Below are 18,017 nucleotides of genomic sequence, written 5' to 3'. Positions count from 1 at the left end.
TGTATCACAGACAGGCTACTTCATGCTCAATCTCCGCCCCTGACCACCCACCTGGGCAGTTATCCACGTTAAGAGACCCACTGCTCGGACTGAGGGCCCTGGGGTCTCTGGACACACGGAGGAGCTGGGGCAAGGCCCTAGGGGCACATACAAGGTAACATGCAGATGACAGAAATGATCCATTTTGTCTCTAAAGAATATACTATTTTCCATTCAAACCTATGACCCTGCTCTTTTATTCTGATGATAACAAAGTGTATTTATAGATAAGCTTAAGTGAAAAGTACATGATATCTAAGTTATTAAGTTAAATATTAAAGATATTTAAATCTTTATCTTTCCAGATATTTAAGAACAATATCTAGCTGGGCGGTGTTAGTGCATGCCTTTACTCAGGAGGCAGAGGCAGGTGGATCTCCAAGTTCGAGGTCAGCCTGGTCTACAGAGCGAGTTCCAGGACAGCCAGAACTGTTACACAGAGAAACCCTGTCTCAAATCAAAAAACAACCCACACAGGACACAGATGCCCTCTGCCTCGGTGTTCTGTCAGACACAGCTTGTGCGGGCTGGCAGGGCTGCCAGCCTGGAGCACCTGCATCCCCTGCTTACAAGTCTTCAAGAACAAGAGCATCTGTCCCCAAATGTCACCTGAGTCCCACGCAGGGCGGGCTTTCCACCTGGGCAGGACATGGGACACCTCCTCCAGGATGCTGTCCATAAACCAACAGGTGAAGAACCACCATGGAGGTGGGTAGGTGTGTGGCTCTGTCTTCTACAACTCAGATAGAAGCCCTTCCCTCTACCCGAGCCAAGCCTACAAAGGTGTGCAAAGCTCATGCAGCCCTTGCATAATTAAGAGGGGTAAATCCTAAGACACTTTTGTCAGCAACCTCTGAGCCCCAGGCGATGCGGCCAGCCCTCAGGGTGCTCCTCCTGACAGACAGTGGAGGCCGAGGAGTGTGACCACAAATCCTGCAGGGTAGCAAGCATCACTCACTGTAAATGCCTGATTCCAGGTGCTCCTCTGACCTCAGTGATGGTGACAGGACCCTCCATTCCAAGTCACAGAAAAGTCAGGGCTGGCCCTCAACTCTTCAAATTTGCCTACGTGGGAGGCATCTGATGGCTGTCCTCGGGCCAGTGCGATCCACAGAAACCCCAAATATGCCAAGACTTTCCACTCTGGCTAGGGAGGCAGCCACGGCATCGGAAAGAGAACAACAGCCCTGAGGACCACACCCCCATCCATATTACAGAGAGAAAACACTAGATGCTTACAGTTTGTGAACACTCAAAACCACGGACAATAAAGGATGGGGCCAGGAACAGACCTCAGCCTCCAACACCCACACTGCCTTTTCCACAGCACATGGCAGCTCGGCAGCCTGGATAGGGAAGAACATGGGCAGCCAGAGCCAGGGTACCCATAGGGCAGCCAGGGTCACCCCTTCCTGGGCTACACTCCCAGGGCCAATAGTCGGAACTGCCCAAAGTCCCAGAACACTTCTCAAGAGACAGTACTCCTTCCTCCTAGCAAGCCACCCTCAGGTCAGCGGCACCTCTTCAGTCCTGGGACAGTAGCAAAGCGGTCCACTGGGACCACTGTAGCCCTGAGGCCACACAGAACAGGTCCATTCTTTGCTACAGACAACTGTAGCCCCTTGAGGAGATGCCACCCCTAGCTGAGGCTACTGACCCCGGTCTTCCACAAGCTGAGTTGTGGCAGGCTGGAGCCAGACAGGGTGGGAACACAGCTCCTGCCTCCTCTCTGCCTCAAAGCACACTTCTCCATCCGCAAACACAAGGCAGACCACTCTGGGGATGGGTGCGGTGGTGGATGACAGATGTATATCCCAAGTCCCAGGGCAGGGTGAGTCGAGACAGAAGGCTGGACTTAGGGGGACAGGCCAGGCCAGAAGTGGCTGGCCCTGCAGGGACCCTGTACAGCCCATCTGACCCCCCTCAAGAGTGTGTCCGGGAGCTGAGCTGAGGCTAACACAATTATTCTTGGCAGAAACACCACAAGATAAAATCAAGGCGTTTTAATTGCACTGCTGTTTCCTGGTAGCCTGGCTCACTCCTGCGTACAAATGTAGTTCAGACCCTAGGAAGAGCAGAGGCAGCCACCATGGGCACGGAAAACCTGGTTAGCCCTGGAAACCATTCCATCACCTCAGAGCTTAATAACGAGCCCTCTCCCGCACTCCAGCCCAGCCACCCTTCCGGGCCCCGGCGAACAAGACCTCAGGTACAATTAATTATCTCCTCCCTGCTTCGGTGGGACAGAGAGGCCAGCCACCTGGCTGCCCAGGAGAGGCAAGCAGTTTCAAACACACAAAGGATAATCAGCAAGCCTGACAGCATTGTCTTTTGGGGGTTCTTTCCCCAAAGGGCTTAGGCAGTGGCTCCGTGTGGAGGCTCTTGTGCCGCTGGAGTCCTGAACGTGTACCACAAGCAACCCTGGGCACAGCCTCTCCTTGTCTCCTTCATAAACATGTGTACAATTCAGTTCTCGGTGTCTCTGATTCACTGATGCTTTTTAAAAGTGTGTGGGGGGTGTATTTAGAGGGATGGGGGCAGGGAGTGGAGAGTTGCACTTGCCTGTGTGTGTGCACACATGTGGAGGTCAGAGGTCAACCTAGGATGTCTTCCCCTTTAGCACTCAGTAATAAAAATCCTTCCGTTTTGAGACAAGGTCTCTCACTGAGTCTGAAACTTACTGTCTGGCCAGTGACCCCAGGGATCTGCCCGAGCACACATGTGTACACACACACACATACACACACACACACACACACACACACACACACACACACAGCCAGCGCAGGAGTTACAGGAACACACCACCATGCCTAGGTTGTGGAGATCCAAACTCAGATCCTCTCCAGCATCACTTTTTTTTTCCGGAGGGGGGGGGTGTTCGAGACAGGGTTTCTCTGTGTAGCTTTGGAGCCTAAGGGCGTGTGCCACTACTGCCCAGCGACTAATACTTTTTTTTGTTTGTTTGTTTTAACGTATTGTGTGTGTAGATGAGAGACTAACTTTTCAGAGTCGGTTCTCTCCTTCCACAAAGTGGGTCCTGAGGATCAAGCTCAGGCCGCTGACTTGGTGCTGAGATCCTGGACCCACAGAGCCATCTTGCTTTTAATGTGAGAATGATCTAATACGGTCAGAATGGTTCTGGCTCTGCACAGCTTCCTGTGTCCTCAAACTGAAGTGTCCAGTGCTGGGGCTAGAGAGATGGCTGGCTGTGCAGAATGCATGCTGCTCTTGCAGGCCCCAGGTTCGGTTCCCAGCACCCACAGGTAGCTCACAAACATCCGTAACTCCAGGTCCAGGGGAGCTGATGCCCTCTTCTGACCTCGTCTGACCTCTGTGGGCACTAGCGGCATGCAGGCAAACCACGCATACACATACAGTACAATAGGTCGAAAGCTAAGTGTCTACAGCTCAGTTGGCTGAGTGCTGTCTAGCACTCAGGAGGCCCTGGGTTAGATCCCCAGCCAAGCGTAAGCTGGGCACTGTGGTATGTGCGTTAATCCCAGCACTTGGAAAGTGAAGGCAGGAAGATCACAAGTTTGAGACTTGCCTGGGCTACACAGTGAGAGTCTGTCAAAAACAAAAAACAAAAACAAAAAAAAAAAAAAACCAACTGGTTCAGTATTTTCACTGCAAATTCTAATTATTACAGAGCCACATACAGTACTTGAACTTTGAGTTCTGAGAAGTATTCGGGATCAAATCATCTTCCGGAGACTACAGTTGAACTGCCTTAGGACTCCTTACCCTATCACAGTGGAAAACAGCTGCCCTTGCCCCTCCCATCATCCTCCGAGAGGCTGCCACAGAGCTCTCTCTAAAAATTCAGCACTAACATTGCTATACTTTGCACTGAATTTAGCTGGGAGATAAAAAATGATTTCTGTGCATAGGACAGAATTTTAAATTCAAGGATTTTTCTTTTAAAAACAAATCTCTTCAGCTGGAGAGACGGTTCCGTGGGTAAAGGTACTTACCCTCTAAGCCTGACAACCTGAGTTCGATTCCCCAAAATGCACATGGTGGAAAAAGAGCCACCCCCTGGAAAGCTGTTCCTCTGGCCTCCATATTTGCACTGTGGCATGTGCGCACACACACACTAAATAAATGGTAAGTATTAAAACCTCACTAACATAAATGCCTTTAGCCCTAGTGGGAGGGTGGGGAACAGACCCCAAGCATACCCAAGGAGGCTGTCTTCTACAGTAGCAGGATAAACCCTGACACCACTCGGCTGTGCTGTGTCCAGCTGAGCACACTGGGCTCCACCTGCTCAGAGTCTGGGACCAAAGGAGGTCGGCAGCAGCCAGGCCCCTCGGAGCCCTGGCAGGTTCGGGTGGGAGCGTCTGGAACGTGTGGTCCTCGGTGAAAAGGGCCCTGAGAGGACAGGGTCACATCCAGGACAGAGGAGATGGCCTAAGGAACATCCCATGGGCAAAACTGGGATGCTCTGAGCATCAGCGTAATTAAGAGGAGTCAACAGTTACAGACAGTTATAGACTGTTAAAGGCAACCAGGACTCCACTCCAGCAATAACTGGATAAATATAACTTACATAATAAATACAATGTAATAAGATGCCGAGTGATGAGCCAGAGCGTGGGTTGTAGCCTATGCGAAGAGCTGGCCAGCAGAGGAGCGGACCTGGAGTAAGACCCCTCAGCAGCCTTCCCCAAGGGTTCACTCCTGTGGCCACAAGCGCCCAGCTATGAACCGTGAGTACACTGGCTGGTTTTGTGTGTCGAAACTGTGTAAGCCAAATAAACCCTTTCCTCCCCAACTTGCCTTTTGGTCAAGGTGTTTCGTTGCAGCAAAAGTGAGGCACCTGCAAAGCCCAGCTTATCGGAGCAGGACCTCCCACAGGGCAGACGGGACAGTACCTCCCGTGGGGTTACACCGGCCTCACCAAGAGGAGGGAGTCTAGACACTCAGAGGGGCAGGGATACAACCCCCGAGCTAATCAGGAGCAAACATCAGAAAACCCGAAGTGGTGACAAGGAGCCAGTGCATGCCACACATGTCAACGGTAGAGACAAGGGCTGAGCGACTGCTCCAGGTTCAAGGGAAAGGGGTATGGAATGCAATTTAAGAGTCCCTAGCCGCTCGGTGGTCTTGCATACCCTTCATCCCAGTACTTGGGAGGCACAGGCAGCAGATCTCTGAGTTCAAGGCAGCCTGGTCTACAGAGTGAGTTCGAGGACAGCCAAGGCTACACAGAGAAACCCTGTCTCAAAAAACCTAAAAAAAAGAAAGAAGAAGGAAGGAAGGAAGGAAGGAAGGAAGGAAGGAAGGAAGGAAGGAAGGAAGGAAGGAAGGAAGGAAGGAAGGAAGAAAAGAAAAGAAAAGATCCCTAGCAAAAACAACAAGATAAAAGAGCGAGCCGTGGAGACCCAGGCGGGATGGACTACAACCAGGAAAGATGCCCCGCACGTGGTGCTGCGTGCCTGTCACTGCAGCCCATGGGAGGTGGGGCAGGAAGGTCAGACATCCAAGTCCAGCCTGGGCCACGTGAGACCCAGAATCTGCAAAGGCTAGTACTAGGTTTAAGGTTGTGCACCAATGCCCAAGTTCCTGAGGCTGCCAAGTGTGCCGTGTGATGTGCCTACTGCCTGCACCCTCAGCACCCATTGAGACAGTCAAAGGTAAAGAGCAGTCTAGGGCTGGGGAGAAAGCTCAGTGGGTAAAAAGGCTGCTGCCTAAGCGTGAGACCTGAGTTCAAATCACCGCATTCACGTAAAAAGCCAAGCATTAGTCATGTCTTACCCAGGGCCAGTGGGGGAAGGGGCAGAGGGACAGGGGCAGGTCAGGACCAGAAGGGGAGGGGACGCCTTGGTCAGTGAGTGGCTCTAGGCTGGACTCTCCTTTGTGGATTCGTCCTTCTCTGAAGAGCCATCCCACCCTCTGCCCGCCTCCACTATTCCTTCCCCAGCGAGGGGAGACAGACCCCCCCCCCCCACTGCTCACACTTGCCATTAGCAGCTGCAAAGTGTGTTCTGAAAGAGGGCAGGTTTAAGCCATCTGGAATCCTCGACGCGTCCTCCCGCATTTACTGGGAAGCTCCTAATTAAAGTTTTCTCTTCTCACTTACTGCCTGGTAATTCCAGCTTTATTTTCTCTTTCACAGTGGGAAACTAATTATCCAGGGTGCCTTTCCATAGGCTTTTCAATTAAAAACGGGGGAAAAGCCTCGGTAAAATTAAAGTGGAACATGGCAGTCATTCTCTGTATTCACTCACAGAGGTGAAGGCCAGTTCTCTGTCCTGGGGGAAGGGGGGGAGGCTGGGTCTACAGGGAGCCGGGACACCTGAGCACACTGGCCCAGCAGCCCAGCGGCCCAAGACTGCCTGACAGTCGCAGCGGCGAGGACACACCGGTCACACCACTCGGCAAGGCTGACACTTCCACGGGGACGGTATACTCGGAACACGAGGGGAACCACTGAGAACATGGTCAGCAGCCCTGGGAATGGCCAAGAACAAGAGGAGACGGACAAATCACCGGGTGGTGCGGTCACACCTGGGAATGCCAGCTTTTCGTCTCAGACCAGAGAAGGGCAGACCTTTGTGCTCTCTGGCTTCACCCTTCATCCAAGCAGGCCAGGAGGGGGCTGCACGGGAGGCTGAGGCAGGAGGACTGCACGTCTGAGGCCAACCTGGGCTACACTGCAAGACCTATCTCAAAAAACCAAGGATGTGGGGGCCGGGGAGATGGCTCAGTTGATGAAGTGTTTGCCTCGCAAGCACAAGGTCCTGAGTTCAAGCCCCAGGACCCACTTAAGAAGCTAGGAATGGTGGCCTACATCTGTAATCCCAGCACTGGAAAAGCGGAAGACAAAAATGATGAGGAAAATACAGGGGGTCATCCGGAAACTCATCACACCCCAAGTCCCCCTCACTCTGGGGAGACATTCTCTGGGAAGACATTTCTAAGGCCTCTTGCTCACGGGCACAGACTGATAGCCTAGAGGAGAGAGCTCAGGGCTGGCATGCCCTCTGGGAATGAGTCCTGGGCAGAAGGTTCAGGAGCGCTGAGAAGTGACAGCTAAAGGCTGGGCAGAGCTGGAGGCCCCTCCCCCTGCCCCTGCCCCAGGAAGCCAGGGCAACTTGCTTGGAGCAGAAGCCCAAAGGCTCCCTCTCCCAGTTTCTAGGGTTGTTCAAGCTGCACATACACGGAGGTGGGGTGCGGGTGCTCATTCACACACTGCAGCTCAGTATTCCCACACGTCCGACCTGGTGATATCAGGAAGACGTCATCTGCTGGGGCTAATCTGCCCGCTGCCATTGTGCAGTGGGTGGGGGCCCCTTTGAAAGCCACAGGAACACAGAACAAAAAAGGCACCCAAACCTATCTGTGTCCTACCCTGGGGTGGGATCAACCTGAAACTTATCACAACAAATCAGCTGTGGGTTCTGGAGCAGTCCCAGCTGTATGCCCGGGGAGCTGGCTCCACTGAGAACTAATGTGTCTCAAGAGAGAAGGCATAATAAAGTGGCAGCAAAACCCAGCTCCTCCTCCTCTCTCTCCCCTGCAGCCTGGGCCTCCTCCCTGACCTCCCACACGGGATCCGTCTTCCCCTCGCAGCCTTGGCATCTTGACAATGTGGAGGAAACATGTGCTAGGACAATCCCAGCCCAGAGCCTGCACGAAGCCACTTCAGGGAGCACCAACTCCAAGGATGCACAGGCCACTTGTCCTCCAGGCTCCAGCTGCTCCTCCCAGCAGCAACAGGAACTGAAGTTATGGCCGTGGTCCCCATGGGTATGTCCGGCTACCCCAGGGAAGTGACGGCAAAGGAAAGCAGTGGACACTGCGTGCACAGGATGTTCAGGCTTTAGGAACCCAGAATCCCTCGATACCACAGAAACAGCACCCTTCAGAAATGGAGAGAGGGACAGAGGCTGCGTCCCTCCCATGCCAAGCAATGGCTAAAGCTGGCTGAATCCACAACCACCAGCCTGAGACTTTGTCTCGTGGAAACACCTCTCCAGGAGGTGACTAGCCAGGAAGTACCCTTGGTTCAAGCATGGCAGCCTCTGACCAGTAGGTGGGCAGCACACACACAAACTCCTTACAGGCACAGAACCCATCCAGGTTGATTTCCAAAAGCAAGCTGGAAGCAGTGAAGGTGGGGTGCAGGTGTCCACACCACATTCCTGGCGCTGCCGACCCAAGTAAAGGTGTAAGTAGGGCCCCACCACCTCTCTCCAGCCTCCTAACAACGTGTGCATGACTATGCACACACATGCAGTGCACATGTATAGCCAGACACTTAATGGAACACAGAGACCTTTGTTTGGCATGGACACACAGGCACAAACCTATACACATGCACTCAGGCGCACACACAAAAAAGCATACAGGCAGACATGCAAGGCCCATGATGAAGTGCTATTCACACACAGGAGATGGTTAAGGAGCCTGGCCAACCTCGGCGTTGTCAAGGCAACGGCACATCCTGCACTCCGCTGCTGCAGCAACATGAACTCACACAACCCCAGTTTTGGGAACAGTAGAGGGGGTGTGAGATCCTCCCAACAGCTCCTACCAGCCCCAGCCTGAGAGTACGCTCTTCGAGATCCCTGCTCCCATATGGGCTGCACCCGGCCACCTGGACTTTCTAACAGAATGCAACCAAAGGGACAGAACCTCTTCTTTACGAGCGACTTCTGGCTTGTCCCGGACCCTTCTTGCTCTCTCTTTGGCATTTCCTTCTGGAAAGGCCAAAGGTGGCAAGGAGGGGGCCTAATGCCCTCGAGGACCAGGACCCTTTGAAGGCCACTTTGATGGCCGCAGTGACTTGGTACTACGCCATAGTGCTAGTCCCCTCCACAGGCTTACCTAGCAGACATAGAGGACCCCACGAGGAAACATCCCTGTGTGCCGTGTGGCAGGACACACACAACAAGAGTGTGCACGTGGCACTGCTGGTAACCGCTCGACTCAAAAGGAACAGAATGGCAGGCGGGATGAACGACCCAGAGCTGCACACAGCAGCAAGACTCAGCTTTGGAAAGCGTAATAGACGTTCACATACAATCGCAGCCAGGCTGTGCTGTTTACATGCCCTCCCAGAGGCAATGCAAGGGATGGCCCTGGTCAGACGGTAGCTCTGTCCCGGCTGGGCTGGCTTCACGAAAGGGGCACTTCTTTCTTCCTGTGTATTTTGTAGTGGGCGTGGGGGTCCACCCTAAGGTGATACTGTCACCACAGTAGCACAGAACCGAAGCCTCCTGCCAAGCGCCCAGCAGCTTGCCCCCAAATACCAACAAACACGGGGCTCCCCGCTTCCCCCCACACAATGGGCAGACAACTCCCCCTTCTTACAGAACACCTAAGAACACGAGGGTTTACGCCTCGCCTTATTGCATCTTGTGATGCCGTATTTGGTTGGTATCACTGGAAGGTCTGCTCTTTTCTGAAAGGAAGCAGAGGAGCAATAGATCTGGGGAAGGGGGAGGTGGGGGAGGGGCTGTGGGGAGGGGAGAGAGGGGACACTATAGTTGGGATGTACTGTATGAGAGATAAATTTAAAAATAAAATAAGCACTAAAAAGTCCAAAACCAAAGACACGCAATAGAGAACTGGGGGGTGGGGGGGTGGCCCAGACAGCAAAGCCACTGCCAGGGAAACACGAAGCCTGAGCGGGGACGCCCGCACCCATGTCAAGAGCCAGTGTGTTGGCCCGCACCTGTGATCCCAGGGCTGGGAAGGCGGAGACAGGGGGATTTCTTAGCTCGCTGGCCAGCCAGTCTAGCTGGATCAGTGAACCGCAGGTTCAGTGAGAAGACCCTACCTCATAAATAAAGAAATAAACACATACGATGGAGTCTGGTGAAAAGCAAGCGTGTGCGTCTAAGTGTGGCTGCCCAGCACCCACAGAAAGAGTCAGACATGGCGGCATGTCCACGTTATCCTAGCCGTGGGGAGTGCAGACAGGGAGATCCCTGGAGCCTGCTGACCATCGAGTCTAACCAAATCCACGAGCAGCAGGTTCAGGGAGAGACCCCGTCTCAGATTAATTCATTAATTAATTACTGGAGAGGGGCCGGTGAGACGGCTCTGAAGACGAGTGCACTTACTGCTGTTGTGAGGACCCGAGTTTGGTTCACAGCAGCATTCACAGTGCGTAACTCACAACCACCTGGAAATCAGGCTCCAGGGATCAGATGCCCTCTTCTGGACTCCACAGACACCACACCCACACAGACACACACGTACATGCACACCCCAAACTAAAGATTAAAATAAAATCTTTTTTTTTTTCTTTCTTTTTTTAGTTTTTCAAGCCAGGGTTTCTCTGTGTAACAGAGCCCTGGCTGTCCTGGAACTTCACTTTGTAAACCAGGCTGGCCTCGAACTCACGGAGATCCACCTGCCTCTGCCTCCCCAAGTGCTGGGATATAAAGTCTTAATAGTAAGGTGGAGAACAATTGAGAAAGACACCCAAGGTCCCCTCTGGCCTCTACACACAAGCTCACCCTCCAGGATGAAATGTTTCAACTTGCAGGAAATTGCTACACAATTCCAGCTGACCCGGGACTGGAACCCTGAGCCGAAACAAAACCTTTCCCCCTTTTAAACTGTTTCTCGGCACTTTGTCACTGTGAGGACAAGCTGAGGAACACATGTGTAACTGGAAAAGAAAATCAGCAGGGAATTCCCTAGCCTAGGTGATGACCTTGGAACTCCACCAGGTGGAGAAGGGCATGGGCCGGGTGAGGGGGGCATCCTGTGCCTGTGCCCTGCTGCTCCCTCGCCATGCTCGGCAGCTCGGCTCCTGGCAGGCGCCGCCGGGTCTCCAGCAGAGCTGTGCTGGGGCGGGGCACCGACACGGGACAGGACACCTCCTCCTCCAGTTTGCTGTCTGGCAGTTCTATTTCCTTGTCTCTGTTTTGAGGTAGAGTTAATCTCGTTTTGATACATGGGATCCGTGGTGGGTGTTCCTTTCTCTCTCTCTTTTCTTTTGAAGACCATGTTAACCTCAAGCTCACCAAGGATGACCATGAACTCCTGATGCTCCTGCCTCTCCCTCCCCAGGGCTGGGATAACAGGCATGCAAAGCTGGTTTGTGCAGAGCAGGGGAGGGAACTGGGGCAAGGGCACTACCAGCTGAGTCACACCTCCAGTCCTGCCCGGTTCTATTACATTACAGATCAACAAGTAAATAAAAAGTTCCACACAGCAACCTCATGAACAAAGTGACAGCACATACTGTGTCCACGGCTGTTTGTCCGAGGAAGGACAGAAAACACCACAGATTAGATTTCTGACAAAACACGAACGGAAAGGAAAACTCAATTTATATGTATGAAACATTGCCAGCTTCTGTCCCTCATTACAAACCCGTGTTCTCTTTCAGACATGCTGGCGACGGGCACTGGAGGGGACCCGGACTGGAGCAGCCACGCAGGGACCCAAGGGGCAACCAGGACGCAGAGCTGCCTCGTGAGGCCAATACTAGACGTCAGTGGGCAGGAGCCTGGCGCACCAGGACGCAGCTGGCCTTGGGTCAGGAGGGATGCGCGCGCGCGCGCGCGCACACACACACACACACACACACACACACACACACACACACCACATGTGCACACCCCACGTGGCACCCACAGATCCAGCCTGGCTGACTTGGGCCCTCCTCTCCCAGAGGTGGGTGAGTCCTCTTTCCATAGGAAAGGATGCAGAGAGCAGGGAGATGGCTCCGTTGGGTCAGGGGTTTGTTCAGTCCCTGGGGTCACAGAATTACGAAACAGACTGGACACAACAGCATAGACGTGTTAGCCTAGCACTGGGGAGGCGGAGACAGGCAGAGCCACTGACAGACCCTGTCTTAAAACACAGGGTGCACAGCACTGAGGAGCGACAGCTAACGCTGACCTTTGGCCCCACCCCAGTCAGCAGTTCACCCTCACATGGCGATCATCTGTGCACGGACGACCTGGGGTGGCAAAACCCAAGTCTGACTGCCGGTACAGGAAGGGCTGCCCCAGATGGGGTGGAGCCTCGCCTCCTGGTGGATTTCTGTCAGGGGCGATATAAAAGGAAAACTTCATCAAGTAAACACACACACAGAGGCACAGACACACAACATGACACAGAGAAACACACAGGCACACGCACAACACAAACACACAGGTGTGTACATCTGCACACCACACATAGACACAGGCACAGACACACGCCCTACACACACACACACACACACACACACACACACACCACACACACACCAGCAATGCGACCACAGGAAACAGCTCTCAGCAGCATCAATGCCACGGTGGTGGAACCGCTACCACCCAACAATGCATTTGGGACCACCAAGACGGGTCGGCAGGTCAAGGTGCTCGCCACACGAGCCCAACAATCTGAGTTTGTCTCTAGGCCCATGTGACGGTGGAAGAACTGACTCAACATGCTTGTCCTCTGATCATGTATACTACGGCATGTACACATGCATGTGCATACACATGTAAATAATATTAAATAAATCCAAAAAAACAAAGAGCATAGTCTTGGAGCATCTGATCTGCGACGGCTGTCATCACAAGCCACCCTTCAGTCACACTTCAAGTTCCAAGTCTACGTACCACTCAACACAGGAGAGGGGAGCAGGAGCTGATGTCGATAAATGGTGTTTGGGGTGTGTGTGTGTGTGTGTGTGTGTGTGTGAAGAGAGAGAGAGAGAGAGAGAGAGAGAGAGAGGAGAGAGAGAGAGAGAGAGAGAGAGTGTGTGTGTGTGTGTGTGTGTGTGTGTGTGTGTGTAAGTCAGAAACTGATCGTGCATCTATCTCCTCTCAATCACCCTCCACCTTATTTTTTTGAGAGTCTCTCACTGGATCTGGAGCTCACCAATTCAGCATAACTAGCTGGCCAGTGAGCTGCAGGGATTCTCCTGTCCAGTCTCCCCAGCCCAGTTCCAGGTTCCAGGCATACTCCACCACACCTGGCATGTTATGTGGTGCTGGGGACCAAACCTAGGTCCTCATACTTGCACAGCAAGTACCTTCCAGAATGAGCCATCTCCGGCCTGAACTTTTTCTTTAAAGTCAGTTAGGGTGGTTACTTCACAACTGCTGTCCCTTCCCTGGTATCCTGATTGCCTTGAGAGGACTGCCAGTCACAGGGCTGAAGAGCCACCGCCCCGACGCCACCGCCCCGACGCCACCACAGCTGCAAACAGCCTGTGCCAGCTTGCGGTGACCTCTCAGTGACCTGGCAGCCTTTCCTACCCTGGCAGAAGGGGAGTGCCTGCCAGGTAGCTCAGTGGAAGCCTGGGCCTGGGGGAAACAGGGTACCATGCACGAAGGTTTGCAGTGACTGCTGCAGAGGCCTTCTCTGGACTCACTCTGGGGCACACCCTAAGACACCGCCACCACCCCCCAGCAGCCTCTGGGGGTGCCGCCCTAGTCCGGGGAAGGCTTCTCTCCAGCAGTGTGTTCTCCATCCTTAGGAGAACGGGCTGGGCTGGTACCTCAGAGGACATGGTAGTGATGCGGATCTCGAGGCTAAAGAGCTTCAGAGAGTGCAGCAACAGTGAAGACACCGACCGCTGGGCAGAGCTGAGGACGAGCTACCTCAGGCCCCGTGACTCAAAGAGTCCCAGAGAGCTGCCAAGCCTTAGTGCTGACAGTCCCGGCACCTAAGCGCCAAGGCTCTGTAAGCCAGGTCACCAAGGCCCGTATGAGAGCTGAAACCGCAGAGAGTGCCACCTCTGCTGCTGACCGCTGCCACCACCACCCAGCACCACCCAGCACCACCCAGCACCGCCCAGCACGCCAGGAGCCCTGGAGAAGAAGCCACCTCGGCACCCAGGCAGAGCGGTTAAGGCTAGAATGAAAAGCTCCAGGCAGAAGGCAATCTCTGGCTTCTAGGAATCTTGGATCAACGAGCCTCCATTATCTGTGCGACCAGCTCCTGGCCTTGGACATCCGAAGGCCCCGCCATCCCTATGTGTGGAGCTGCAGGACCTGGCCGGCTGTCCAACAGCACACATGGAACTCGGCCTTCTATGCACGATGCCTCACAGGACCTGCCTGACACCCAAGTTGGGCCCCTCATGGCTTCACTTCAGAGGAGGGACATGGAAACCCAGAGGCTCATCCACAATACAGAGTAAGTGCGGGTGGGCTCTCTCGGACCAGGACAGCACCTGGGGGGGGGGGGGTTAGCAGAGCCATAAAGTAGAAAGAGCAGATCCTGGTACAGCCCGTGAAGCAAGCGCGGCAATCCCCCACCGTGAGAACAGACCCTCTGGGGTGCCGGCCCCGGGGGTCTCAGAGTCACCTGTGCCTCTCTTGGATGCCATCTCCTGTGTTCTCTCTCAGAGTCCAGCAGTCAGCGGGATGGCCTGAACCTATTGCAAGGCCACAGGGCCTGCCACAAGGGTGCCCAGCTATCCTGAGCATGGGCAGGGCTCTTGCCCAGGGCCCACGGGATGAGGATGAGACACTTAGGACAAGGCCTAGTCAGCCTTGACTTTAACGAGGATGACCTAAGAGATGAACCTCTGAGCATGTCTATGAGGAAGCTTCTAGAATGGGTTGAGGTGGGAGATTTACACTAATTGTGAGTGGCACCATCCCATGGGCTGGGTCCTGGATAGAATAAAAAGTAGAAAAAGCATTCATCTCTCTGCCTCCTGACTATGGATGCAACGGGAGCAGCTGCATCATGTTCCTACCTCCATGCCTTCCCACCACGATGGACTACACTCAGACCATGAGCCAAAAATATACCCTCCCCCTGACGTGGCTTTTGTGGGGTACTTCATCACAGCAAGGAGACAAGTTAGTAATACAACACCTGTCACCGGGAACACGGAAAGAAACTCATCCACCATGGAGGTCAGTGGCCTCAAGAAGCCTTCCCCACTACTCAGGTATCTGTCACGTGATCCTGATGCCCGGTCACACTCAGACTAGCACCTGTTACTCTGATGGCAACTAGGCACTGAAAAGCAGCCCTCACCAGGCTGCTAAGAGCTCCCGACAGGACACCCATAGAGCTTGCTTGACATTAGCCATTCCTGGAGCTAAGCAGGCAGAGCCAGACGCAGTCAGTTGGTCCGTGCTCTGAACAGCGGGAGATGCGCGCTCAGTTCCTGGGAAAATGTCTTCAAAGCCACAACTGTTTTCCCAGCTGTGGACGCTCCACCCTGGGAAATCTTTCCATGCCGTTACAAGAATAATTCTGAAATGACTGTACAAACATGCAAGCCTGCGCCCCTCATCCTGGTATTTGAGTCTCCAAACATGAGAGCTTCCTGGAGCACCCTGTGTGAAGAATGGTAATGCCCAGCACTGCCTCTGAGCTTCAGGGCTTCCCCACAGACCTGGGTTCAGCTACCCCTGGCTTTGGCCCTGACCTGGGAGGCCTTGGAGCCATCAAGAAGCTGAAACCACCCAGCAGGACCACCCTACACAGGAGACTTTCTAGTCTATCAACATGTGCGATCTATGGAAGAAAAGCACTAGCCAGCTGTGGCACAGGAAGCCCGTCACAACAGCATGGAGCAGAACTGGGAAAGGAATATGACTTATCACGAACAGAGTCGGGGCACCCTGCAAACTGAACTGTAGGGACGGAGTATGACACCACAGAAAAGCAGAAACAAACAGACACCAAGTGTCCAACAGGCCTCTAAGACAGTAATTCCATGGCACAGCTACCCAGAGTCAAGAGGAAAAGCAGGCCTCTGAAATCCAGACTGCCATCAAGCTATGGACAGGTTCCCCTACATGAAAGCCAAAGCCACTGGCCAAGGCCACCGGGGCTGCCTCAGAACCAGGATGTGATGCCCCGGGACAGGGCTGCTGGATCAAGTGTCGTGATGTCACCTCAGCCCTCTATGCTGTGACAGTTAACCTTGTCAACTTGACAGCATGCAGAATCACCTAGGACACAACCTCTGGCTATGACTGAAGAGAAGTTTCTAGAGGTTACTCGAGGAAGGTAGATACAGTGTGGACAGTGCCGTCCCATGGGCTGTGGTCCTGGACTGAATAAAAAAATGTGGGGCTGGAGAGCACTGGCTGCTCTTCCAGAGGACCTGGGTTCAATTCCCAGCACCCACATGGCAGCTCACAACTGTCTGTAACTCCAGTTCCAGGGGACCTGACACCTTCACACCAATGCACATAAAATAAAATTAAATAAATTATTTAAAAAAAAAAAGAAAAAGAAAAAGGAAATGGGAACTGGGCACCAGGCCCCATCTCTTGCTTCCTGTGTATCTGATGTAACCGGCAGTCTCACACTCCTGCCGCCATGCCTCACCCGGCATGATGGACTGCACCCTTGAACTCCAACACACCCTTACTCCTTGAAGTTGCTTGTGTCAGGAATTCTGTGAGCAAATTGAGGTCAGTTACTAATACACACACTCAAGTCTCAAAAATGACAGCAGAGTTCAAGGGCTGGAGGGATGGCTCAGCGGTCAAGAGCACTGGTTACAGAGGACCCAGGTTCAAGTACCAGCACCCACAGCACCCACAGGCACCCACCCCAGTTCCAGATCCACTGCCTTCTTCTGGTGTCTGCAGGCACCAGGAATACTTGGTGCACACCTGCAGGCAAACTCCAACACATTAATAAAAAAAAGCCTTCAAAAAATTAAAAACAACAACAAAAACCCAGTTCTAAAGCGTGACCAGCTGAGCTCTGACCACAGACAGTCACTGTGGCAAAGCTCAGTGTGAAGCCCACGGCCAGCCACGCCTTGAAAACGCTGAGGAGAAAATGACAGAACATGCAAACATTTTTCTTGCCAAACTTTTCCATGTTTTTGGTATTTTCACAATGGGTTCATCTTATTTTTAAAAGAGGGGGAGGAGAGGAAGCTTTATTTTGAAATATTCAGACTGTTGCCGGGCTGGAACTGGGCTCAGGTGGCAGAGCGCTTGATGAGCATCACCAGGCCCGGGTTCTGTGCCCGGCCCAGTGGAAACTGGATGAGGAAAACCTGACAGTCAACAGCAAAGAGTCCCAGAGGCCCCCTAACCAACCCAACAAAATCCAGGCATTCAGCGGGGGTTCTGGGAAGAGGAGGGAGAAGGGTCAGGAGTTCAAGATCAGCCTTGGCTACTGAGACTGTCTCAAACACAAAATGAAAACAGGCTCAGCAGGTAAAGCGCTTGCTGTGCAAGCATAAGGACCCGAGTCTGGATCCTCAGAGCACACGTAAGAAAGCAGACACAGCAGCACACATCTGTAACCCCTGCACTCCGCAGTGAGACAGGAAGCGGAGACGGTAGATTCCCCCAGAAGCTTACAGGCCAGCTAGTCTGGTTTGTTCATAACAGTGAACAAGAAAACCTGTCTCAAGAAAAGTGAAGTTAGGCCCAACGACCAAGGTTGTCCTCTGACCTCCACATGTGCACCATGGCATCAGCACACCCACACTCACACATTCAAGTGCAGTGCACATGCACGCTACACAGAAAAGAACGAGTAATCTCTCCCCCAAATGCCCGGACAAGGTAAGTCAGCTGGGCTTTCTTCCCCAGACCTCATCCTGAACAGGGGAGGATCCAGTCCTCTCAAGAGCGAACTGCAGCAGCCCAGGAATCAGCCCAGGGCAGGGCACTGCCCAGTAAGAGGAGCAAGCTCCACTCCATGCCAAGGCCTCTGACATCATTCTCTTTCCACCACAGAATCATCTGTGGAATTCCTGGGTGGAAAGACACAACGATTTTGTTTTTCTTCTCTTTTTTGTCTGGCTTCGGGACATGGAAAGAACGCTTCATTAATCCCCAACTCCTGGAGACCCAAAACTTCTAGGAACCATCCTCACCGCCGGATTGGTCCCTTTCCCCAATGCACACAGCCTGTCCAACCAGAACCCCAACCTTACCTTGCACTTTCCCTCTATCTGCTGAGACTCCATGAGCACCCCCACACCTGCCCTGCAGGCAGAGTGCAGCCTTTTCTCACCAGCGCCCTTCATTAGAAAGCTGGACCCTCCCCCCCCACACACTTTTCTC

At 53.3% G+C, this 18,017-nt stretch overlaps 1 protein-coding gene across 1 annotated transcript in view; it reads right to left on the bottom strand.

Annotated features, from left to right (window-relative positions):
* Positions 1 to 18,017, bottom strand: part of C23H7orf50 (chromosome 23 C7orf50 homolog) — a 107,872-nt gene that overhangs the window by 75,065 nt on the left and 14,790 nt on the right. The gene's annotated exons all lie outside the window — the stretch shown is intronic.

The sequence above is a fragment of the Peromyscus leucopus genome, chromosome 23 (genome assembly GCF_004664715.2).
Source record: "Peromyscus leucopus breed LL Stock chromosome 23, UCI_PerLeu_2.1, whole genome shotgun sequence".
Lineage (NCBI taxonomy): Eukaryota > Metazoa > Chordata > Mammalia > Rodentia > Cricetidae > Peromyscus > Peromyscus leucopus.
Note: the sequence above shows the minus strand (reverse complement) of the source record. Positions and strands in the feature narration are given on the sequence as shown.